Source organism: Myxine glutinosa, chromosome 6 (assembly GCF_964187855.1).
Source record: "Myxine glutinosa chromosome 6, kmMyxGlut1.1, whole genome shotgun sequence".
NCBI lineage: Eukaryota > Metazoa > Chordata > Myxini > Myxiniformes > Myxinidae > Myxine > Myxine glutinosa.
In genome coordinates, this window is record NC_136266.1 from 114335276 (window position 1) to 114362051 (window position 26776).

The window sequence follows — 26776 nt, forward strand, 5'->3', positions numbered from 1 at the left end:
CTTGTGACAGGTTTCTTTTTGTTTAACTTAAACTTCCCTTATTTTATTTTCAGCTATGGCAAACGGACGTTTGTCCAATAGTGTGTACGAGTCGCTCACTCGTAAGGAGGGAGTGATAATTACTCCACCTGATGGAGTTAGTGTTGAGAATGTGGTGATTAGTTTAGGAGACCTTGTTGGAATCGAGAATGTTCTTGCAGCTTCAAAAATGAATCATCGCATCGTGGTTTTCTTGTCGGACGTGCGACACGTGGCCCAGGCGGTTGAAATCGGTCTAACCGTCCCGCCGGATATATTTGTTAACGTTAATCCTTTGGACACAATGGCCGTTCGGTTAACTCTGTCCAATATTCCTCCTTTTTTCACTTGTGAAGAGATCGTCTCTGCACTAAGTGTCTTTGGCACAGTTGTGTCGCGGGTCTCGATGGTTCCGCTTCGTCTTCGCTCTGACGCCTCGGTTCGGCATGTTATGTCGTTCCGACGTCATTGTTATATCATTTTAAAGGATAACGCTCAATCACTCAATGCAGTTATGACGTTGAAATATAAAAACCGCAATTATCAAATCTATATTGCGACAGAAACTATAACTTGCTTTAATTGTGGTGAACCGGGGCATTTAAAAAACGTTTGCCCCAAGAATGCCGCCGGTGGTGCGTCGATACCGGTGAAGACCATTAACACAAAAAGTGGTCCATCTAGAGTCGGGGACCCTCGTGATGCCTCACACATGAGTAATTTACCTGAGCCGTCGGCGGCGGGGGTGGCTCAACCCCAGGCAGATGGTGAGGGGTTTTCCGTTGTTCCCTATAAAAGGAAACATAAATTAAAACATTTAACAGATAACAGTCAGGACGTGGCGGCGAGCTGTCCAAAAAAGATGGCACTGGCTGACGAACATGACGAGTCCCGTTTGGAAGCAGCAATATCTGAGGTTTTTAAAACCGAAAATCGGTTCGACGTTCTTGCTCTGGAGGATGATAATGCTTCTGCTTGTGGAGTTGGTGAACTCGAGCGGGAAGTTGGTGTGGTGCAACAGGAAGCGCATGTGACCACTCCCATGGTCACAGGCACCGTGTATGTGAACGCCGAGTCCACTCTTGTCCCTCTTCCTGCTGGGGGTGAGGTGTGTGATGTTCCTGAGTTGCAGACAACCTCCAGCCCAGGTGAATCGGAGTGTAAGGCATCAGCTGATGACGTGCCGGGTTTGCCCCCAGCAGAATGTGAAACTTCTCCTGATAGTACATCTCTTCCTCTCCCTCTTCCTCCTCCCACTCCCATTCCTCCTCCCACTCCTCCTCCTCTTCCCACCCCCCTCCTCCTCCCACTCTCCTTCCTCCTCCCAGTCCTCTTCCTCCTCCCATCTCCCTTCGTTCTCCCCCCGCCCCCCCTCCTCCTCCCCCCGCCCCCCCTCCTCCTCCTCCCCCACATACTCCTCTTCCTTCTACTTTGGGTGCGGAATGTGACGTTTCCCTCGTGAAGCCACCAGCTCCATCTCAGGACCATGAAATTGATGTCATGGACATGGACCGACACTCGGAATGTGATTCGGACGGGACCTCGTCGCTCGCCTCTGCCGGGAGTGTCGAAGCCTGGAATGACCCGGGTTTTTCCCCAAGAATTGGAGGGTGAGACCAGTGTTCCATCCTCCGAGATCATAAAATTTCTCCAGGACACTTTTCGGAAGAAACGGGTAAAAATTAAAGATTTTTTCCCTGACCTAATCGGCTTTGTGGTCTCTGCGAAGCGACTGCTTGTTAAAGCCGGACAGCTTGGCGTGACCGAATCACAGGTCTATCGTCTCCGGAAATGTATCCTGAAAGCGAAGAAGGAGCTGCAGATGTAGCCCAGCCAAGCTGTTTGGCACGTTTGACACGTTTATATACACCCTTATATCATGGCTTTCTCCTTCGCCAGTTTGAATATTAATGGGGGACGTTCTTCCCTAAGGAAAATTGAAGTTAAACAGTTTGTTAAGGAAAATCGCATCGATATTCTACTTCTACAAGAGACAAGATGTAGTTCCTCTTGTATGGGGGAGTGGCAAAGGATAATGAAAGGAAAATGGTTTTTTAGTAGTCTGGAACACCCAAGGGCTGGGGTAGCTGTCTATTTACAGCCTTCCTTCTGTAGCTCTCATATAATTTTTAATGACATAATCAAAGGGTATTTAATTTCGTCACTTTTACACACAATGGTTTTAAACACACCGTACTGAACATTTACTCACCTAGTGATAGCACAGAAAGACTTGCCTTTTATACTAAGTTGGAAACATCTCTCATGCACATTGATTTTAATGGACTAGTCTGTTTGGATGGAGATTTTAACTGTACCGTGGACCCTGCCCTTGATCGTAATGGAGAGGAGCCTCACCCAGCAAGCGCAGTGCCTCTGTTAAGATCCTTGTCCAAGTTCTCCCTTGTTGACGTGTGGAGAATCCGCAATCTTTCTGTCCGCCAATACACGTGGTGCCGGTGCTCAAAGAGTCGTCTCTCGCTCGCAAGATTGGACCGGTTCTATATTAACAGTATTTTTCGGAATATCATGAGTGGCGCGGACATTGTCCCGAGTGGCTTCTCAGATCATCACATGGTTACGCTTTGTGCTTGCCTACCAGTTCGGAATCGTGGTGCTGCCTACTGGACCTTTAATGTGAGCCTTTTGGAAGAAAAAATGTTTGTTGATGCATTTCATGCATTCTGGAGGGCCTTGCTCCAACGTAAACCATCCTTCCCCCGCCTTGGGCAGTGGTGGGACAATGCCAAAGTACAGATGAGATTATTTTGCCAACAATATGGAGCTTATCGTACTCAACACAACTCTGCCCTTCAATCCCTGATTGCCAAGGAAATATTATCCTTGCAATCCAACATCTCGGGTTCTAGTACTGAGAGAACGAACTCTCTGCTGGCGAAGAAAAAAGCTCTTCTTGCTGGTCTATGTGCAAAGCAAGCTAGAGGAGCGCTGATCCGTCTCCGAATGGAGAACTTGTGTCATTTGGATACCTCCTCCAAGTTCTTTTTTGCACTGGAAGTCCGAACTAAGAGAGGTCAGCAGATTACCTCAGTAAGGACGAAGGAAGGAAGAATAACGCACGATCAAAAAGACATCAGGTATTCCCTCAAGAACTACTTCTCTGACCTGTATCGCGCTAAGGGAATCGATAACGAGATCACAGGATCCTTGACTTCCTCCTTACCCACCTTGTCGGAGTCTGCGTGCCTGCAACTGAACAAGGAGCTAACCATGGAAGAACTCCATGCTGCTTTACAAACCTTACCTTCAGGTAAGGCCTCTGGCTTGGATGGGATACCTGCAGAATTTTACAAAGCTTTCTGGGACCTCCTGGGACCAGAGTTACTCGAAGTTTTGGTTGACAGCCTACGTTTAGGCTTACTGCTGCTAAGCTGTCGTAGGGCGGTACTCGCCCTGGTCCCAAAGAAAGGAGACCTCCAGCAACCGCAAAATTGGCGTCCCATCTCACTGCTTTGTACGGATTACAAAGTTCTCTCCAAGGCTCTTACCAACCGGCTCAGGCCCGTGATTGGCGACATCATACACCCCGATCAATGCTACTGTGTTCCGAAAAGGACAATACATGACAGTATTTTTATCGTGCGTGATTTAATTGATATCTGTGATCTTAAACAAAGAAATGTTGGTCTGGTTTTTTTAGACCAAGAAAAAGCCTTTGACACCATTGATCACTTTTATCTTTTTTCGGTTTTACGTGGGTTTGGGTTTCCAGAAAATTTTATCTCTCACGTACAGGTACTGTACAATAATATCTTTAGTCTACTCAAGGTTAACAATATTTTATGTCCACCTTTCCCGGCTAGTAGAGGCATTCGCCAAGGATGTCCTTTGTCTGGCCTCCTGTACTCCCTCGCACTTGAACCTTTGCTTGTTTGCTGGTGTACACGTCTTCTCGGTTTCCTTCCGCAACCAACGGCGCACCCAGTTAAGGTGATCGCTTATGCGGACGATCTTTGCGTAATCGTCCATTCGGATGAAGATGTCTCCGCCTTGGTCCAATGTGTCCATGAATTTAGTTTGGCAAGCTCTGCAAAGGTCAATTGGAAGAAGAGCAGTGCTCTTTACCTTGGTCCACAAAATGGAGCCATTCCTCCAACTCTGCCCGAACAACTTGAATGGACAAGGGATGGAATCCTTTATCTCGGTGTTTTTCTTGGCCCTGGAAACTTCATTTAAAAAAACTGGGAGTCTCTCATAATCAAAACTGAGAGACGGTTGCTGAAATGGAGGGGTTTACTTTGTCAACTTTCTTATCGGGGCCGAACCCTTGTTATAAATAATCTTGCGGCATCAATGCTTTGGCATGTTTTAATGGCACTGCAGCCCCCAGATTTCATTCTCAAAAAGCTACAAGCTACTTTTATCGACTTTTTTTGGGGAGGTAAGCACTGGCTTCGACCTGGTGTGCTCAGCCTGCCTGCTGCCCAAGGAGGACATGGACTGATTGCTGTTTCTAGCAAAGTGATGGCTTTTCGCCTCCTTTCACTTCGTAGGCTGCTGTACACCGACGTCTCGTGGAAAGCATCGGCTCACTGCCTGCTTCAGCAAGCAGGGAAACTCAACTACGACCAAGAACTGTTCCTTATAGACACCACGAAAGTTGATGTAACACCAGTTCCTCTATTCTATAGGAGTATGCTGGAGGCATGGCAAGCGGTTACTGTTCGCCGTGACAACAGGAACTATTCTCTTGAGCTGTTTTTAAACGAGCCCATCTTTCTAAACCCCATATTTGAAGGGGTCTGCAGTAACCATGCTTTTATGCAAAAGTTTATCGACGTCGGATGCATCAAGGTTAAACATCTCAGAACCCCTTTTCCTTACAAGTGGAAGCCAGCTGCTGACATTGCTGTAGCCACCAGAGTTCGATCCATTCGAGTCATAGGAAGGATCTTTTCTGTGATCCTGCGTTTTTTCAAGGGAACCGGGCTAAAATGGGCCCCACAGGCGGAAGCTAGCCCTTCTTTATCCGAATTTCTCTTTCCTAGACTTCTACTTCATTTTCAGGGCTTCACCCCTTTTCATTTGATGGAGAAATCTTGTGTTTATGCTTTGTGTGTTTTAACCCTTGTTCACGATAGACCCGCAGAACCGCAAGCGCACTGGGGGAGAATGTTCCGGACTACTCCTTCCACCACCATCAATTGGCTTACTATGTACAAGGCCCCCATCGCCAAGCGCTCCGGAGACTTACAATGGCGGCTGGCGCACTACATTTTACCATCAAATGTTTTATCGCATCGCATATGTTCCGATAACACGGATTTATGTCCGTTTTGCGGTGCGACGGAAACCATTTCTCACATTTTTGTTGATCGTCCTAGGTTGGCACCCCTTTTTACAGTTTTATCACGTGTGGTCCGGGGGCTTGGCCTAATTTTTACGCATTGTGTTTTTATCTTCGGTTTCACTACTTCCCGCCTGTGTAAAGATGAGTGCCTTTTAGTCAACTATTTGTCTTCTGAAGCAAAACTTGCCATATACTTGTCGAGAAAACACAGGATGCAAAATGCCTGTAATTCTGTTGATGATGTTGTTAACCTTTTTAAAGCCTTCGTCACATCGCGTGTAAATCTTGAGTTTCAATCGAATGATTGCACAGTGTTCTCACAACGGTGGTGTATCAAGGCATCCTTATGTCAACTGGCTGATGGTTCTCTTACAAATGAATTTATGATTTATCTTGTCTCCCATTTTAAACTTGTACAGTCATCGCCTTGAATTGTTTTTTGGCTTTTCACTGTGAACAATGTTTTCCTGGCAACAAACGGGGACAAATGTCGAATGTTTCTCTCTCTCTCTCTCCCTCTCTCTCTCTCTCTCTCTCCCTCTCTCCCTCTCTCTCTCTCTCTCTCTCTCTCTCTCCCTCTCTCTCTCTCCAAATTTGTGGGGGGAGGGGGGGTTACAGCTCGACCCGGGGGTAAATGAGTGAACGGATCACCGCTGTAGCCCCAGAAAGCTTGCAACTCCAAAGCATCATACAGATGGAGCACCTGTAAGATGGAGAACCGACAAGATGGGGCACCTGCAAGATGGATGACCTGCAAGATGGATAACCTGCAACATTGCGTGCCTGCAAGATGGCGTACCTCCAAGATGGAGCACCTCCAAGACGGAGCACCTGCCCATTACGATCGGCCTTTTTCCAACACCTCTGGAGTGGCTCACAAGTCCCCAAGTTCATCAAGGAAAACATATCGGGAAAGCATTATGATGTGATGCGTTCACAAACTCCTCCAGCAGTGAACATGGTGACGTGTTACATGGTGCATTCAGAAAGGAACACGGTTGGGAAGGACACGGATGCTCTGTCGCTCCCGGCTACTGGTAGTGCGAGGTTTATCTCCTGGTCTCCCTCTCTTCACTGTGCGAAAATTTAAAAAAGTCACCCTCTCTTTCTCCCTCTCTCTCTCCCTCCCTCTCTCCCCCTCTTTCTCTCCCCTTCTCTCTCTCCCCCCCCCCCCCCCCCCCTCTCTTTCCCTTTCTCAATTTTTCACTTAATTTAATCAAATGCTTAATTTGCTCTTGATGTGTTCATAGCTCTTGCATGAGCATTTCCTTTAAAATTGTTTGTGGTTTCTGTTTGTGTCCTCACCTTTGGTTGGTAAAATTTTTATACTTGCTGGTTTCTTTTGAATATCCTTTGTTCTTTTTTGGTGTGTTTATGATCCTTATACAATGTTTCTTTGAACTCGTTGCTTGGTTTAACACTGCTTTGTGGAATGGTTTTTATACTTTTATAATAAAAGGATACAAAAGTCAAAAGTCTCTATCTCTCTATCTCTCTATCTCTCTCTCTCTATCTCTCTATCTCTCTCTCTCTCTATCTCTCTATCTCTCTATCTCTCTATCTCTCTATCTCTCTATCTCTCTCCACAGCTGCCGCTCGCTTAGCACGCACGTGCGATTGCCAGGTCTGTTGCTCAGTCACTGGCGGTACGTGCTGTGTCTCGTGTTGCTTTTTTCCTTTCTTCCTACCTTTTGGTCCTTTCTGCTGTCCGAGTGTCGGTGTCCCTTTCTATCGTCTTGTCGACTGAGCGAGAGAGGGAGAGACAGCGTGGTTAAAGTTATCCGCTTTAGGTGGTTAACGGGATTTATTTATTTATTTCCCAGTTATTGTTGTTGTTTATTTTTTTGCATTTATTTAGGCTTTATAAACCTTTGTACCATTTATTGGTTATTTTTTTTCGTTTAGTTACTTCAAATGGCTAGCAAGAATAGTCGAAGTAATGCCGGTCGTGACGCCGATGAGGGGTTAACAGATGAACACGGCATGTGTTTTGTCCCACCGGAAGATGTCTCGCTGGAGGAGACGCTCCTCGCAATCGGAGAATTGATCGGTTGTGAGAACATACGGGCAGCGTCCCAAATGCACCACAAGGTGGTTGTTTTCGTTTCACGTGTCCATTTCGCACGCATCGTCGTGCAGAACGGACTCACCTTGGGCAATGACCAGTTTGTTCCGGTTTCGCCATGGAACACTCCGGCCTCGAAGGTAATACTATCGAACGTTCTACCGACGCTGTCTAATGAGGAAATTCTTCAGAAGCTCGGTCAGTACGGTACTGTGGTGTCGAGAATTATCCAAGCCTCCATTCGCACCACAGACGGGAAGCTTAAGCATATTGAAACGTTTAGACGGTTTTGTTATGTTGTTTTGAAGGATGGTTTGACGCAATTGAATGTCTCTCTCGTTTTTAAGTCGTCAAAACGTGAGCACAGGATTTTTGCGGCAACGGAGAAGTTGATTTGTTACGGGTGTGGTGTACATGGACACACTCGGCAGTATTGTCCTGATGGGGAGAAAACGTATGCCACAGCAGCCGGACCACCTCCCCCCGTGACCACTACGGATGATTCTATAGATGTTTCGCCTTCAGTGCGGGAATCTACATCGGACCATCAAGGTACGGCTAAGAGTGGTGCTGATGAGACCCATACGGATGTGCTTCGTGTAAGCGATGAGTCATCCAGTACAGCTGGCCATCGTGCAACCGATGAGTCAGCAAATGTAAGGGAGAAGCCTCTACCTGTAGAGGGAATGTTTTGTGAGGAGCAGCAGATTGTAGATGCGGCGTCTCAGAAAAATTTGAAACGGTCACTTGTAAGTGCGAGGAATGAGGACAAAGGTGTTAAAGTGTTGGTGGTGCAGACAGGAAGCAGTTTAAACGATTCAGACAGTCCTTCACATGAAGATCAGCAAGGTGGTGAAACTATGGCTGACATGATACCACCTGCTCAGGATGAAGGGGAACTTTTTCCTGAAGGTTGTAAATCAACCTGCGAAACCGAACAGCCTACTGATGACCATATCAATTCTAATGGGGAATGCAAAATACCCATTACTATTAATAACAACTCCTCCCCCCCCCCCATTGCAATGATGCATGAGGATGAAGAGGATGAAGAACCTAAGGTAGATGGGGATGGAACAGGTGTTTCTGTACAGGTTCAGGAGGAACTCGTTACTAGCGTCACGGAGGGAATTCTAACTACAGAGACACTGATCGGCCATGAGGAACCAGTGGCAATGGTTGACAGGGCTCCCCTCCTCTCAGGAGGAAGAGCAGCCTTTGGAGATCTCAAAAGAAAATATTGTCAGATTTTTGAAGGAAACTTTCAGACAAAGGCATGTACGAATTAAGGATCATTTTCCTAATATCCAGGCCTTCCTTGCAGCCGCAAAACCTTTGCTGCAAAGGAGTGAGCATGTGGAAATCTCCGAACCTGAATTTCAGCGGCTGAGGAAATCCATCACGAAGGCAAACAAGGAATTAATTGAGGAAGAGGACTTCACCCCCTAGAAGAATCAACCATGGAAATAAATGTTGTATCCTTAAATATAAATGGGGGTCGTGCCCCCTTACGGAGGGTGCAAACCATTCAAGCGGTTGGAAAAGAAAAGGCTGACATTATTCTCTTACAAGAGACCCACGCTACTAGTGCTCAAGTAGCCGATTGGGGGAAACTTTTTAAAGGGCAATGGTGGCTAAGTGGGTTCCCTACACCTCGGGCTGGTGTTGCCATTTGCCTAAGTCACAAGATTTGTGCTCAACAGGTTTCATTTAAAGAAATCTATAAAGGGCATTTGATCTCCGTAGGATTTCTTTATAATACCCAAAAGATTATCGTAGTGAATGTTTATGCACCGTGTGACCCAATGGAGAGGAAAATTTTCTTTTCCACTCTGCGGGATTTTGTAAAAACTCTGGACCCAACAGCCTTTATCTGTATCGCGGGAGATTTTAATTGCACAATTTGTCCGTCAATTGATAGGAATGGTCATGAGCCTCATGTTGCCTCTACGAAAGCTCTAGAGGACACCATCAACATCTTTCGGTTTAAGGATGTGTGGAGATCACAACACCCACTCTCACGCTGTTATACATGGTGTAGATGCAATGATGGTATTATGTCAATGGCAAGGCTGGACAGATTCTATGTGAACAAGCCAATGTTGAATGTGGTGTCTGTCTCCAAAATTTTACCAACTGGATTCACAGTCCACAGTTTAATCTCAATGTCCTTTAAGTTACCCTTTCCACCCGGTGGTAGTGCTTACTGGTCTTTGAATACTCGTCTCTTACATGACAAGGAATTTAATGAGGCCTTTCACGTCGTGTGGGAGAAAATTCGCTCCTCCAGACCTGAGTATGATAGTCTCCGGCTGTGGTGGGACATTGCAAAATCCCAAATTAAGAATTTCTGTCAACAATATAGTGCATACACCACCAAAATCCAATCAATATCAATCGATCAGTTAAAATCTGAAATTATATCGTTAGAACAGAATGTTGACGAGGTTGGGAGAGGTGCACGTGACCAACTAATATGGGCAAAGAAAGCAGTGCTGGAGGAAGCGGTACAGCAACGGGCGATGGGTGCCTTGGTCCGAATGCGAATGAGCTATTTAACTCTGGACATGCCAAACAAAGAGTTCTTTAAGTTAGAGTCTTCCCTCAAAAGGTCACAACAAATTCATACTTTACTCACTCCCAATGGGTCGCTGGTGACCTCTCAGCAGGCAATCAGGTGTACTCTGAAAGGGTTCTATTCTAACTTGTATTCTCCTCAGAACGTGGACAATGAGGTGATACGAGAGTTAACTGCTGGGCTTCCGAGTGTCGAGGAGGATGAGCGATGCATGCTCGATTCCCCAATTTCGGCTGATGAACTTGAAGCAGCTGTGCAGAGCCTGAAAGATGGGAAAGCTTCTGGAATAGATGGCCTGCCCACAGAATTCTACAAGACCTTCTGGGCCCTTGTGGGACCTGACTTACTCGATGTACTCGATGAAAGCATACGTGTCGGAGAACTTCCAATGTCTTGTAGACGAGCAGTCGTTTGTTTGCTACCAAAAGCTGGGAATCTTCAACTGGTTGATAACTGGCGACCTGTCTCCTCATTGTGTGTTGATTACAAGATTTTCTCTAAAGTACTTGCTAATCGTATGAAGACTGTGATCAGTTCAGTTATACACCCGGACCAGACCTACTGTGTGCCTGGAAAATCTATTTATGATAATATTTTTTTGGTAAGAGATATTATTTCATGCAATAAGTTCCTGCGTGACGATTTTGGGTTGCTGTTTCTTGATCAAACTAAGGCCTTCGATCGTGTTGACCACAAGTACCTTTTTTCTGTCCTGAAAGGAATGGGGTTTGGTGAAACTTTCACCTCTTATGTGAAACTTCTGTATACTAATACTCAATGTATGATGAAGATCAACAATAGGTTATGCTCTCCCTTTCCTTTCCAACAGGGTATTCGCCAAGGTTGCCCCCTCTCTGGGCTTTTATATATAGTCGCCCTTGAACCACTCCTTCGGTCTATTAGACAGCAAATACCTCAGGGAATGAGAAGTATAGAAGGAGCAGAATTTCTGCAGACGGCTTATGCTGATGATGTCTGTGTTTTGATTAGAAGCTCCAATGATGTCTCTGCTTTACAACGTTGTATGCAAGATTTTTCTGCAGCCTCTTCCGATGGGATCAATTGGAATAAAAGTACAGCATTATGGTGTGGCAAAGGCAATCTCTCTTGTGTATCACCACCCTCACTCCCACACAACCTGGTCTGGAGAACGGACGGGGTTAAATATCTTGGAGTGCATATCGGTAATCGTGAAACAGAAATGAAAAATTGGGAAGGAGTGTTGGAGCAAATTATGCACAGATTGAAAGCATGGGAAGGACTGCTGAGGTCCATCTCCTATCGAGGCCGTACCCTTGTCATAAACAATCTGGTTGCAACAAAATTATGGCACAGAATTATTGCTTTACAGCCATCAAACCAACTAATTATGGCTACTCAGTGAATGCTAGTAAACTTCTTTTGGAGTGGCTACCATTGGCTGAGGCCTGAGATATTGTACTACCCCCGGAAGGAAGGTGGCCAGGGCATTGTTGATATCTCTGGTCGGGTTGTGGCCTTTCGGCTGCAGTCTCTGCAGAGACTACTGTTCGCTGAACAGCTGCCCTGGCGACCCTTTGCATTTTTTCTGTTACAACAGGCTGGTAGACTGAGATATGATCGGCAGCTTCTTTTGATAGACCTCGAGCATATAAATTTTGCCTCTCTTCCGAGATTCTATCAGAGTTTATTGGACACTTGGAAAAGGTTTGACGTCCACCGCTTCCTTGAGGGCTATAATTGTCGAATGTTCCTTCAAGAACCCCTTTTCTTCAATAACTTTTTTCCTGGTATCCCTCATAGCCATGCCCTGATTAAAAAATTTATCCAAGGAGGGATTAACAAAGTATGTGATCTGAGAGATTCATCTGGAGTTAAGTGGAAGGTTTGGTGGCAACCTCAGTTGGATTTCGGTCTGTCCGACTTGTAGACCAAGTTGTACGTATAGTCATTAGAAAATTTAGACAGCTAAACATCGGCTGGGAAGGTGTTGGTAACATTGAGGACTTTCGGTTAGGTTTCCCTGAAATCAAAGTGCTCCTTTCGTCTTCTCTTCAGCCGGAGATTGAACATACCCCCCCTTTTCATCTTGTAACTAAGATTGGAATCCGTGATCTCTCTCGACAAAATAAGAATGTACCCCTCTCTGGGAGAACACGAGTAGCTTTGTGGTCAGAGCGGTTAGGGTTGGGGTCTCCCTCTACCCCCCTTTGGCCTCACATGTACACCTTACCAATACATGGTGTGTTAGCGGACATACAATGGAGGTTAGCACACTGGGCGCTTCCCTCCAATATTTTTGTCCACCGTATTAACAGCTCACTGCCGGAAACTTGTCCTTTCTGTGACCAGAAGGAGGATTTGTTTCATGCTTATGTACAGTGTCGTAGACTGACATCGCTTTTCTTGTTCCTTGAATATCTTTTTCACCAATTGTCCTTCCCTTTCAAAATGCATATGTTTATATTTGGTGTGTCTTTCAGGCCCACATGTAGAGATGTGGGTGTTCTTCTCAATTTTTTGGTTGCTGTTGCAAAATATGCGATATATAAATCTCGGAAAATTAAAATAGATTACGGCTATGGCTCTGAGGCTATTTCTATTTTTAAAGGGTTTGTCTCAACACGATTCAAGCTAGAATTTGATTTCTTTGTCAGTAATGGAAACGTCCAACTTTTTGAGAGAAAGTGGTGTATTGGCAATGTTCTGTGCTCAGTCGATGATTCAAAAGTGGTAATTACTTTATAATTCCTGATTGATTTGACCTTTTTTCTTTGGAACTGATTGCTTGCATATATGTTTCTTCCTGTGTCCTTGAATACATTTCTCTCTCTCTCGCTCTCTTAGTTTTTCGCTTAATTTCCTCTTGATGTATTTATAGCTCTTGCATGAGCATTTCCTTTAAAATTGGTTGTGGTTTTGTTTGTGTCTTCCCCTTTGGTTTGTAAAATATATATTTTTTGTATATTTGCTGGTTTCTTTTAAATACCCTTTGCTCTTTTTGTGGTGTCTTCATGATCCTTATGCAATTTCTTTAAACTGGTTGCTGTGTTTTTTTTTACAACTGCTTGTGAAATGCCTTTACATTGTTTATAATAAAAGGACACAAAAGTCTCTCTCTCTCTCTCTCTCTCTCTCTCGGCCGTTTGTGGTGGGTGTGGCGTCATGGCGGCTGTGAGCAACTGCTCTGTGTTGTAGTGAGTTCTTTGTGAGTTTTCCTCCTCCCCTGCCCCCCCCTCCCTCTCCTTCCTATCCTGTGTACTTTGGTATTTTGTTTTCATCCGTTCTACACCTTTGTCTTCGAGAGAGAGAGGATTGAGAGCGGGCCCATTTTGGGTGCGGCCTACTGGCTTCGACGGCGTTTTGTAAGCCATTTTTGTGCTTATAATGCACGTTTATTACTTACTTTAGTTCGATTATTTAGGTTTGATACCTTCTTGTCCGGTTCGGACAAGTGGGGGGTGTTGAATTCGCTGGTATGGCGAATGCACGCTCTCGGTTAGAGGCGTTCGATAGCCTAACGAGGAAGCATGCATTTGTGTGTGTTCCACCAGAAGGAGTCCTCACTGAGGATGTGGTACTCGCAGTGGGGAAAATAATCGGGTGCGAGCATGTCCGAGCTGCCTCACGAATGAATCAAAAAGTTGTTATTTTCCTGTCCGAAGAAAACTTTGTTCACGACGTCGTGAGTGCAGGTTTAACCACAGAAGGTGGTGTTTTTATGTTAGCGTCCCCCATGGATACTCCAGTGATGAAAATCGTTGTATCAAACGTACCACCATTTATATCAAACGACAAACTAATGTCAGTCCTTTCTCGTTATGGAACAGCTGTGTCAAGAATGTCCATGATCCCTCTGAAGAGCCGAGACGAGAGGATAAAACACGTTATGAGTTTCCGTCGCCAAGTTTACATGGTACTTCCCGATCGTGGTGATGATACAGGGTTAAATATTTCATTTAAAGTAAAATCTGACGATCGGGAGTATCAAATGTATGCCTCGTCAGCCTCACTAACGTGTTTTCACTGTGGAGCCTTTGGTCACGTTAAACGTTTTTGTCCCAAGGTTTCGTGTTCAAAGTGTGGGGAAAATGGCCACGCATACACCGATTGTAAAAATGATAATACTCGTGTTCCTATTCAACCGACTGGAGTTAATCCTGTGAGTTTACCGGTTCCTGCTGTTCCCTCCTGCAGTGAGACGAACAATAGTAGCATCGATGCGCATATCCCGAGTCTAGAAAACGATCGCACTTCACCTCCTGTCACAGAAACCGAAGCGACCCCAACTCGCACAACCTTTGCTGCGATTCCCTCATGTAGTGAAGGAATGGAGATTGGAGGAGGACCCTATTATTGGTTCTAAAAAACGAAGGGCGTCGGTTGATAATTTTTCTACCAGTAATCCAAAAAAGGTGGTATTGGAGAAGGCCAGTGTAGCTGAACACACACCTCAATGTGTTCCTCATGCTTCCATCGGGTTTGAAAAAAAGGATGGTGAATCGGGTGCTGCAATTGAGGATAATATGTCTGAAAGTTTGTGTACAAACTCTGTGGACGCAAATTGCTATATGGGTGAAATAAGTTGCAACGCTGAATACGTTGATAAACCCTCGAACGAACCATTACGATCATTGACATCAGTCACTGTGAACGAGCAGACAGTGACTGACTCATCCCTCTGCAGTGCTGCTCTACCGATGCAGATTCAAAACTGTGTCACCGAGTCGCTCATCGATTCGGTAGATTGTGCTCCACAAGAGGATGAAACTGAGGCTTCAACTTCTGACGAGCACAAATATCACCATGGCATCGTGGATTGCACAGTGGAGCTCTCCAGCGAATCCCCAGAGATACTGACAATTCCCATAGTGACCACGGAGGCCGACATCCTCGATCCTGGAGGGACCTTGTCAGACTTGTCGGAATCTGATGAGGATGAGGAGGTGCCTGAGTTGTCTCAGTCTCAGTTGAGTCAGCCAATGATATCTCCTCAACTCGTACTCTCCTTTCTGAATGAAACCTATAGACAGCGAAATGTAGTTATCAGGGATACATTTCCTGATTTAGGTTCATTTATTCAATCAGCAAAGGAAATAACAAGAAAGGGCAAAGAATTTCCACTAACAAGGTCACAATTTCACCGACTCAGGAAATTTATTACAAAAGCCAGTCTTGAGATTTCGCAACACCCAATCAAACCTTTTGATAAGGAATGAAGCAAATTACCTTTGGCACCTTGAACATTAACGGTGGAGGTGCAAACCCAAACCGCCAAGCTCAAGTGCAAAGTTTGTTTCGGCGCAAAAATGTCGATGTACTTTTACTGCAGGAAACGCACATCACCCAAAACGTAGAATATGATTGGTGTCGCGTTTTTGGGGGACAGTGCTTTTTTAGCAACCTGTCTTCCTTTTCGGCAGGTGTTGCTTTCGTACTTCGACCAGGGCTAGTACCTGAGTCAATCCTCTTCCAGGAGATTGTTAAAGGCCGATTCAGCTCTCTTGAACTGGAGGTTAATAATTTCCATTTCACATTATTCAATGTGTACGCACCAAGTGAGAGCACAGAACGGAAAGCTTTCTTTGCGTCTGTGATTAATCACCTGCAGACAGTTGATCTAAACCAATGTGTGTGTATCGGGGGTGATTTTAACTGTACCTTTGAACCTGTAATGGACAGGAACTCGGCAGAACCTCATCCCGAATCATGTATTGATTTATCCCTTTTCCTTTCTCGGGTTGGTTTGCTAGATGTATGGAGGGTACTTTTCCCCCAATGAACCTCAGTTCACCTGGAGCCGCATCACCAGAGGAAGAGTGTCCTTTGCGAGACTCGACCGATGGTATATAAACTCACCTTTTAGAAACGCTATAGTCTCTCCAGATTATTTTCCGTCAATATTCTCAGACCATCATTTAGTAACCATGGGGTTTCTTTTTCCTCAGTCAATAAATAAAAGTGCATACTGGAAATTTAATACCAGTCTTCTAGAAGATGGTCTATTTAAAGAAGCCTTCCAAGTTTTCTGGGCTAATCAAATCCAAAGAAAGCCCTCTTTTTCTTCAGTTAATCTTTGGTGGGACAATACGAAAGCCCAGATTCGGGTGTTTTGTCAACAGTTTAGAGCAAACATTACAAATGTTAAGAATATAACAATGACTTGTTTGGAAGCTGACATTGTACAGCTCGAAGGTAAACTTGCTAAAAATAATAATGCAAGAAACTTCCAGTTATTACTAGAAAAGAAGACTCAGCTGAGAGAGTTAATCCAGGAGAAAGCAGCAGGGTTGTTGCTCAGACTAAGGGTTAAGAACTTAAAGGTTTTAGATACCCCTAGTAAAGCTTTTTTTCGTCTGGACTCTGTCAGTAAAGCACCCAAGAACATTTTTTCTGTAATTAATCCTGGCGGAGCTGTCGTTGTAAATCCCAGAGACAGACGGTTATGTGTTCAGGACTTCTTTTCCAAACTGTTTTCAAAACAGGTTGTTTGTGATGAAACAATGAGACTTTTAACCTCTCACCTATCCTCGTTAACCGAGTCCCAGCGGCTGGATATGGACTCGCCAATTACGCTCGAGGAGTTAACGCAAGCCCTGGCTGGAATGGACTCGGGAAGAGCCCCTGGAATTGATGGTCTGCCGGCTGAATTTTATGTGGAATTTTGGGAACTATTAGGTCCAGAACTGATGCATGTTCTTGAATCATCACTGACTCATGGAGAATTGCCTTTAAGTTTGAGAAGAGCGGTGATGTCCCTTCTTCCAAAGGCTGGTGATTTGCGACAAATGAAGAATTGGAGACCTGTTTCTCTACTATGCACTGATTATAAAATCCTTTCAAAAGTTCTGGCGAATCGAACTAAAAGGGTAATTTGCGATTTGGTTCACCCTGATCAGAGTTATTGTATTCCAGGTAGATCTATATATGATAACATATTTTTCATTAGAGATCTCATAGATGGCAACTGTGTGCAGAATGACTTTGGTATAATTTTTCTTGATTTAGAAAAGGCTTTTGATAGCATCGATCATGTCTTTTTGAATCATGTGCTTGAAGCCTGTGGATTTGGAGATAATTTCAGAACTTATATTGCTTTATTGTACAACAATATATTCAGTTTAGTTAAGGTGAACAATGAGCTTTGTTCTCCCATACAGGTTCAAAGGGGGGTAAGGCAAGGTTGCCCCGTCTCCGGCTTACTGTTCACCCTTGTAATGGAATCACTTCTCGTGTTACTAAGGAATAACGTTTTTGGAATGAGTATATCTCCTGATCATCCTCCAGTTGTCGTATCGGCGTATGCTGATGATGTTGCAATCATTGTTAAAAACAATAACGACATTGCAGCTCTGGCTAAGTGCCTACATTTGTTTGGTTTAGCTTCCTCGTTGAAGTGCAACTGGGAAAAGAGCAAAGCGCTATGGGTTCCCTCTGTCAGGGACAGTGCATCTAGAATGGCGCAAGACCCACCAATACACCTTCCTGCAAGTTTAAAGTGGGTGGATGGAGGTGTTCGCTATCTTGGAGTGTTCCTTGGATCCCCACAGTACGGCCAGAAAAACTGGGAAGGTGTCGCTGAACGCGTAAAAAAGAGATTGAGTAGATGGAGGAGAGCCCTGCCTCACCTTTCATATAAGGGCCGAGTTTTGGTAGTCAAGAACCTCGTCGCCTCCTTCTTGTGGCACAGATTCATCTGCCTGCAACCACCAGAAGGCTTGGTGAAGGAAGTGCAAAGGCAACTGTTGGAGTTCTTTTGGGGAGGGCATCACTGGTTACAGCCAAATGTTGTATGCCGTCCATTGGCCGAAGGTGGCCAGAGTATGGTCGACATCAGGAGCCGCATAATGGCCTTTCGGCTATGCACTGTGCAAAAACTTTTGGTGAAAGAACAATTACCAAACCATGTTTTGGCCACCCACATTTTGCGGCAAGCTGGCGGGCTGGGATATGGCCGCGAATGTTTCTTGGTCCTGCTTCAACAAGTTGACACATCTCCTCTTCCTGTTTTTTATCAGAGTGTGTTGAATGCTTGGCAGAACCTCACAGTGTGCCGTCAAGAAGACAACTACGACATCCATATGTTTGCACAAGAGCCTTTGTTCTGCAATCGGCTTTTCCCAAACATACCCAAAAGTAGGGACCTCTGCCAGCATTTCATAATTGCCGGCATCACAAAAGTATGGCACCTCCGGCAAGTTTCAGGTTGCGGGTGGAAATCAGCTCGAGAAGTAGCCGAGCTAGCAGGAATTCGGTCCGAAAGAGTGACTGCAAAAGTGTTGAGAGAGGTGATACGAATAGGGGTACGGCTGAGAGTATGCTGGTCCCACGAGCTCGAACCATTGCACGATGAGTGGGTTTTTCCTGGGTTACTGGTGCACTTCAAGTTGGAAGACTTACCCCCGGTTAGCATGGGGATAAGCCCCTTTCAAGAGACTAGCAGTAAAGAGCTATACAAGTCATGTGTCAAGTTACTGCTGGGGGATACGCCGCTAAATGGAGTAATCCGGTGGAAGAGACTGTTGCCTGTGGGACCCCCCTCTGAACCTGTATGGAACTCCATGTATAGCAAGCTCATAAGTAAAAGATCTGGTGATCTCCAATGGAGACTGATCCACTGGATAGTCCCCTCCAATAAGTTAATCAACCATTTCTCTCCTACATCCACATGTTGCCCATTCTGCATATGTACGGAGGACGTGTTCCACGCCTTCATTAATTGTGTGAGATTGGTTCCTTTGTTTCGGTGGTTTAATCTTGTGGCACACAGAATGAAGGTTGTTTTCTCGTTGCGTTCTTTTATTTTCGGCTTTAATGCCAAGTCAAGCAAGGAAAATATGTTAATGAGGTTTCTTGTCGCAACAGCCAAGCTGGCAATATATCTCTCAAGAAGGGAGAAATTGAACGGTAAACCTGCCGGGGAATGCAATGTAATGTTGTTTTTCAATGCCCTCGTGTCAGCAAGACTTAAACTAGAGTTTTGTTTCTATAAGGATGCAAACAATCTTGATGAATTCACCAATACTTGGTGTCATGAAGGGTTGTGTGAGGTTCGTGAGAACCAACTGGTAATATTTTTGTAGGTTGTATAAAGTTAATGTTTTATTTTGGCAAATTGTGTGCCGTGATACTTCTGTAACCTTTTCGTTTCATTGCTTTTTCATGTATTTATGATTGGTGTAAAGATATAAATACATTCTTTTTGTATTATTTTGATAATAAAAGGACTTCAAAAGTCAAAAAAAGTCTCTCTCTCTCTCTCTCTCTCTCTCTCTCTGTCTCTGTCTCTGTCTCTGTCTCTCTCTCTCTCTCTCTCTCTCTCTCTCTCTCCCTGTCGGTGCGTTGGGTGTAGCATCATGGCGGCTGTGAGCAACTGCTCTGTGTTTTGGTGAGTCCGTCGTGAGGTTTCCCCCCTCTCCTTTTCCATCCTGTGTGCCTTGGCATTTGTTTTCATCTGTTCTACACCTTTGCCTTCGAGAGAGAGAGGATTGGGTGCGGCCTACTGGCGTTGACGGCGCGTTGTAAGCCATTTCTGTGCTTATAATGCACGTTTATTTTTTACTTTAGTTCGTTTATTTAGGTTTGATACCCTCTTGTCCGGCTCGGACAAGCGGGGGGAGGGGGGGGGGTATTTTCGCCGGAATGGCGAATGCACGCTCTCGTCGCGATGACTTTGAAGGCTTAACCAGGAAGCACGCGTTTGTGTGCGTGCCTCCAGATGGAGTCCCTGTCGAGGACATCATCCTCGCTGTGGGGAGCATTGTTGGGGATTAAAATATACGTGCAGCTTTGCGTATGAACCAGAAAGTGGTGGTGTTCGTTTCGGACGAGGAACTCGTCCATGACGTGGTAAGTGCGGGAATAACCACGGAAAGCGGTCACTTTATGATGGCGTCGCCGCTATTAACTCCCGCGACGAGAGTGGTTATTTCTAACGCACCACCATTTATCCCAAATGACAAGTTAATGACCGTGCTATCACGGTACGGTAAAATGGTATCGAGGATTTCAACAATCCCTCTTGGGTGTCGGAATGAACTTGTTAAGCACGTAATGAGCTTCCGCAGACAGGTGTATATGGTCCTTCCAGACCGTGGGGACGACACAGGCCTCAACATCACTTTCAAAATTAATTTTGAAGAGGCAAATTTCCAGCTATACGCATCGTCCACCACCTTAACATGCTTTCAGTGTGGAGCATATGGACATTTAAAACGTTCTTGTCCCAAAGCCTCGTGTGTCAGGTGTGGCAAGACAGGTCACACTGCCATAGTTTGTAAGGAGGAGGTTGCTCTGCTAATGAATATGCCCAGTGGGAGGGAGGTTAACGCTGCTCCACTAATGAATACTCCCAGTGGGAGGGAGGTTAACGTTGCTCCACTAATTGAGATTCCCAGTGGGGGGGGGGGGGGGTTAACGCATTGCCACCGCTTAAAATTCCTAATGAGGGTGAATCCAGTGTTCCAAGCGTGAACGTATTTATTCCTCCTCAGCAAAATGTTGAAATGGACACTGATAGTAAAGTGGGGACGAGTAAACGAAGGGCTCCGGATGATAGTGACTCATCTGGAGCAGGTAAAAAGGTTGTGCTCGATTTGCAGGCTGTTGGTGGAAAAACTCTTCAGGATGCACCTGGAATCTCTCTGCAAAGCGTGGACCAAATAAATAAAGAGGAAAACCCAGAAAAGAGCATCAGGGTTCAGCCGCTAAAACAACGCGCTTCCATTACTCACACAGACGACGTTAATGATGTAAATAATTCAGGCCACGATACCGTGAATGGTGCATCATTGATCCAAGCGAATGTCGCCGAACAGGCTGACATCCATAATAAATCTGCCAATATAGCAGATAAGGGTGGAAACATAAATCCACAGGAATGTGGGAATAATGATTTCATGCCAATTGAGGAAATCAGTAATCAATGTGCTGATGTTTCCCAAACACAGCACTGCGTGGACCCCCCAGACAAGGGAAGGCTAGGTTGCATAGCAGGAGAAGAAAACGGTATTGACCCAGACCCCATTGGACCACTTTCTGATTTATCAGAATCGGAAGAGGAGGTGGAGGTAACAGCATTATCACAATTAATGCCAGATCAACCCCCAACCCCTCCCCATATTGTTCTCTCATTCCTCAATGAAACATATAGACAGCGAAATGTCATCATTGGGGATCATTTCCCTGATTTGGCTCCCTTTATTCAGGCTGCAAAACTAGTCATAAAAAAATCTGAGGAACTAAACCTAACAAAATCGCAGTTTCATCGACTAAAGAAAATCATAACAAAGGCAAAGAGTGAGTACTCACAGTGTCAGACAAAATTTACTAATGAGTGATGAAGACGCTTAATCTTGCAACACTCAATATAAATGGTGGTGGGGCCAGTCACGTCCGCCAGATCCAAGTGAATAGTTTATTCAAACGGAAACAAGTTGATGTAATATTACTGCAAGAAACTCATATTATTGAGAAGGTTGAACATGACTGGTGCAGCATGTTCAAAGGTAAATGTTTCTTCAGTAATATGTCATCTGTATCTGCTGGAGTGGAGTTTTTTGTTAAAACCAGGACTTGTACCTGAATCTTGCCTCTTTCAGGAGGTGATTCGGGGACGTTTTGCCTCCCTAGAATTGGTGATCAATAGCCTGAAGCTTATTATTTTTAATGTATATGCACCAAGTGAGAGTACTGACCGTAAAGCCTTCTTTACTGAAGTGATAAACCATTTAAATTTGTTTGACCCAAATCAGTGCATATGCATGGGGGGAGATTTCAATTGTACGCTAGAGCCCAAAATAGACAGAAATTCACCGGAACCACATCCCGAGTCCCATGGTGACCTCTCCCAGTTTCTTTCAGGTGGGGCTTTTTTGGATGTATGGCGATTGATGCACCCAAATGACCGGCAGTTTACATGGTGTCGATGCTCCAATGGCCAAGTATCCTTAGCGAGGCTTGACCGCTGGTACATCACCCCACGATTAAGGAATATTGTAACCTCCTCAACTATTACCCCTTCCATCTTCTCTGACCACCACATGGTCACGATGGGCCTATCTTTCCCTCAATTCAAACGGAGGAGCGCCTACTGGAAATTCAATACAAGTCTTTTGGATGATACCCTGTTTAAGGAAGCCTTTCGCATCCTATGGATAGCTATAGTTGGAAAAAAGCCCCTCTTTGCTTCCACTAACCTTTGGTGGGATAATATGAAAACTCATATACGACTGTTTTGTCAACAGTTTAATTCCCACATCACTCATGAAAGTCAAATCACATTGGCACGGTTGGAAACCGAAATTCTAAAACTGCAAAACAAAATGGCAGAGCACGAAAATGAGACAAATTATAAATTGCTCCTTGAAAAAAGGACCCAACTCTGGGAACTATTACAGGAGAAGGCTGCAGGACTACTAGTTAGACTGAGAGTAAAAAGCATTAAAGTATCGGATAGTCCTAGCAAAGCCTTCTTTCACTTAGAAGCTGAAACGAAGCCTCCCCAGCTTATTTTATCAGTTAAGGACCCCAGTGGGAATGAAATTACAAGTTCTGATGGGGTAAAAATCACTATTAGAAAGTATTATTCTGAACTATTTGCTAAAAAAGATATATATGAGGATAAAATAAAATGTTTTACCTCCCATCTCCCAACCCTAACTGAGACTCAACGCCTGGAGCTGGATGTGCCTTTAAGCCTTGATGAGTTACAGCGTGCCCTGGTTGGAATGGAATCTGGAAAGGCTCCGGGAATTGATGGCCTGCCAGCTGAGTTTTACATGGAATTTTGGGACATTTTGGGCCCGGAACTATTGATTGTATTCCAAGAATCCTTGCGAAAAGGTGTAATGCCACTAAGTCTAAGGAGAGCAGTGGTGAGTCTTCTCCCAAAGTCAGGAGATCTCCGGCGGATGGAGAATTGGAGACCGGTTTCAATAATGTGCACTGACTATAAAATGGTTTCGAAAGCAATGGCAAATCGTTTGAAAAAAGTCATTGGTGATCTGGTTTTACCTGATCAGACATTCTGCATCCCCAGTCGTTCGATTTACGACAACATTTTTTTCGTGCGGGATTTAATGTATGCTCGCCATGACCAAAATGATTTTGGAATATGTTTTCTAGACTTTGAAAAAGCCTTTGACAGCATTGACCATGTTTTCTTGTGCCATGTTCTTGAAGCATGTGGGTTTGGGGTAATTTTCAGGGCCTTTATAACTTTATTGTACACTGACATCTCCAGTGTAATTAAGGTGAACAATGAACTGGTTCCCCCCATAAAGTTTCAGAGGGGGGTACGGCAGGGTTGCCCAGTCTCAGGTTTGCTTTTTGCGTTAGCAATGGAGCCATTACTTTGCACACTGAGAAAGAATATCTCTGGCCTGACCTGTTTTCCTGGAAGCCCACCAATGACTATATCGGCCTATGCAGATGATGTTTGCGTCATTATAAAAAACCACCAAGACATTGTTGCTCTTGTAAAGTCCTTAAGAACCTTTTTCATGGCTTCATCTCTGAAGGTTAATTGGACGAAAAGCAAAGCTCTTTGGGTGCCATACCTTAATAGTTGCCTACCTGTCTCAACACATCTGCCTGCTCTTCCAGAAAACTTGGAGTGGAAAGCAGATGGTGTTGATTACCTTGGTGTGTCCCTGGGCTCTACACAATTTGAGAAAAGGAATTGGGAAGGTGTGACTGGAGAAATAGACAGGAGGCTGAACCTGTGGAAAAGAGCCCTACCGCACCTCTCATTTAAGGGCCGAGTCTTAGTGGCAAACAACTTGGTTGCTACAACGTTGTGGCATCGCTTTATTTGCCTGCAACCACCAGAAGTGCTGCTGGACAGGATACAGGCCAAACTTGTGGACTTTTTTTGGGGAGGCCATCATTGGCTGCGGCCAAGCGTAATATGCCATACTTCATCTGAAGGCGGTCAGAGCCTTGTTCACGTGAGATCCCGTCTCATGGCTTTTCGCCTGTGCTCCATTCAACGCCTCCTATTTGGTGAAAACCTGCCAAACCATGCCTTGGCTTGCCATATTTTACAGCAGGCGGGTAGACTCGGCTATGGTCTCGAAGTATTCCTGACTCACCTTAAGTACGTGAATACATCAACGCTCCCCATATTTTACCAGAGCCTTCTCAGTGCCTGGGAAAGACTTTCCGTGAGCCGTAAAGCGGACACTTACTCCCCAGGGATGTTCGAGGTTGAACCCCTGTTCTTCAATCCTCTCTTCCCTGATGTTCTCAAGAGTCGTCATTTGTGCCAACGCTTTATTGAGGCAGGCATAAACAAAGTATGGCACCTTCGGCCAAACTCCGGTGTCGGGTGGAGGAATGTGGAGGAAATTTCAACCTTGACGGCGATTCGGTCCAAGAGGACAATTGGAACGATTTTGAGGAAAGTTGTTCAAAAACGTCATCAGCTACAGAAACTTTGGACTTGGAATACTTTTGGACACCCCAACGAGTCCCCGTTTCCGAAACTGATTTTTGACTGCTTTCCCAAGGAACTTCCACCTGTTAGCACAAGGACAAGTGTATTGCACGCTGAGAGCAGCAAGAGCCTGTATAGGTGGTGGTTATCTCAAGTTCTTGGTATTCCTCCGCTAAATGGAGTAGCACGATGGAAGAGGCTACTCCCTGCCGGGCCCCCCAATGAACCTGTATGGGAATCAATGTATTGTAAGCTGATTAACAAAAGAACAGGTGATCTTCAGTGGCGCCTTGCCCACTGGATCATCCCATGCAATACATATGTATGGAATTTTGCCCCAATATCTGCATGTTGCCCCTTTTGTTCTGTAAATGAGGATGTTTTTCATTTTTTTATTGGTTGTGAAAGACTTTTTCCTTTATTTGAATGGTTAGACTTTGTGTCGTTCAAAATGAATTTCAGATTTACTTTTCGATCCTTTATTTTTGGGCTCAAAAAGAGACGGCAACACAACAAAGAATATGAACTGTTGTGCTTTTTTGTAGCTACAGCAAAGCTTGCTACTTACCTGTCCAGAAAGGAGAGGCGGATTTGGTAAGCCCATTCATCAATGCAATGTCATGACGTTTTTCAATGCACTGTGTGCTGCAAGGCTAAAACATGAGTTTGAGTTTTCCAAGATCATGGGTAAAATTTATGGATTTGTAGAAAAATGGTGTTTGAAAAGTGTCTGTGAAGTCCGCCAAAACGAGTTGGTATTATTTTTCTCTTGATTGTTCATAATTTCTACACTTCGTAGTATTGCTACAGAAGATTGCATTTGTTTTCGGTAAAATTTGAACTGATCAGCGCATGTATCTGTATTGTTTCCTCGCTTCATCGTTTTCTCTTGTTTTTGGCTTTGTTGATTTTATACACTGTACATCCATGCACTTTATATTTTTTGGAATAAAAGGACGTCAAAAGTCAAAGTCTCTCTCTCTCTCTCTCTCTCTCTCTCTCCCTCTCTCTCTCTCTCTCTCTCTCTCTCTCTCTCTCTCTCTCTCTCTTCTCTCTCTCTCTCTCTCTCTCTGTGTACGGTGCTGTGTTGGTGGTCTTTCCTATCCTCCTTTCACTCCATTTGTGTCCTTTGTACGAGTTTGTGACGTTTTCTCCGTGTTTCCTTTCTGCTCTTGAGGCAAGAGAGGGAGAGAGAGACAGCACGGTAACGGTTAGCCACCTGTATTAATTTATAACGTGGGTTGGTTATATCGTGCCGATTATTTATTTATTTACTTATTTAACTAATTTTGATTTGTTTGGTTAGTTTATTGCATTGTTACTGTTTAGTTTGTTTAGTTTATTGCCGATAAATGGCTAATAGGAATAGTCAAAGGACTGCTGATCGTGTTAGTGATGAAGTGTTATCGCGTAAGCATGGGCTGTGCCTTGTTCCGCCGGAAGACGTGCAAATGGACGATGTTCTACTTGCAATCGGGGTGAATAACATCCGTGCTGCGTCTCGAATGAACCACAAAGTGGTGGTTTTCGTGTCACAAGTTAGCCTTGCAGACATCGTGGTGCAAAACGGGTTAACGTTGGGGAACGACCAATTTGTCCCGGTATCGTCTATGGACACGCCGGCGGTTAAAGTTATTTTAAGTAACGTTCCGCCCTTTCTGAGGAATGAAGAAATCCTACGTAAAATAGGGGAGCATGGGACTGTCGTCTCTCGAATTATCACGGTCCCCCTGCGAACCAGGAACGGAAGGCTGAAGCATGTAGAGTCGTTTAGACGTTTTTGTTTCGTCGTACTAAAGGATGAGGCAAAACAGCTGAACATATCTATAAATTTTAAAATAGGAGATCATGATTACCGGATCTTTGCAGCTACTGAGACCTTGATTTGCTATACATGTGGGGCATACGGACACACTCGGCAGTATTGTCCTGATGTGAGGAAGAGTTATGCCACAGCAGCTGGGGCAGCCCCCACTCCCTCTGTAAATGACTTGAACGACCCTGTAGATGAGCCAGGTGTCGAAAAAAGGTCAACACCGGAATACCAGTGTGCGGGTGACAGTGGTGCTGGTGGAGAAGCCCATACGGTAGTGGAGCAACCATATGTGGAGGAGAGGCTGCAACCTCAAGAACAAAGGGACTTCGAGGAGGTGAAGCTGATGGAGACCGAGTCGAGGAGAAACTTGAAACGCTCTCTTGCGAGCGATGAGAATGGAGGAAAAGGAAACAAAATGGTTCTCGTGCAGGCAGATGGTAATACAGACCAACCTGATGACCATGCGGAAAATGGTAATGCAATAGGTAGAGATGGGAATCTGCCCATTTCACAGGATGAAGAGAATCTAAGCATTACCGAGCGTGTCACCGTGTGTGATGGTGGACACCCTG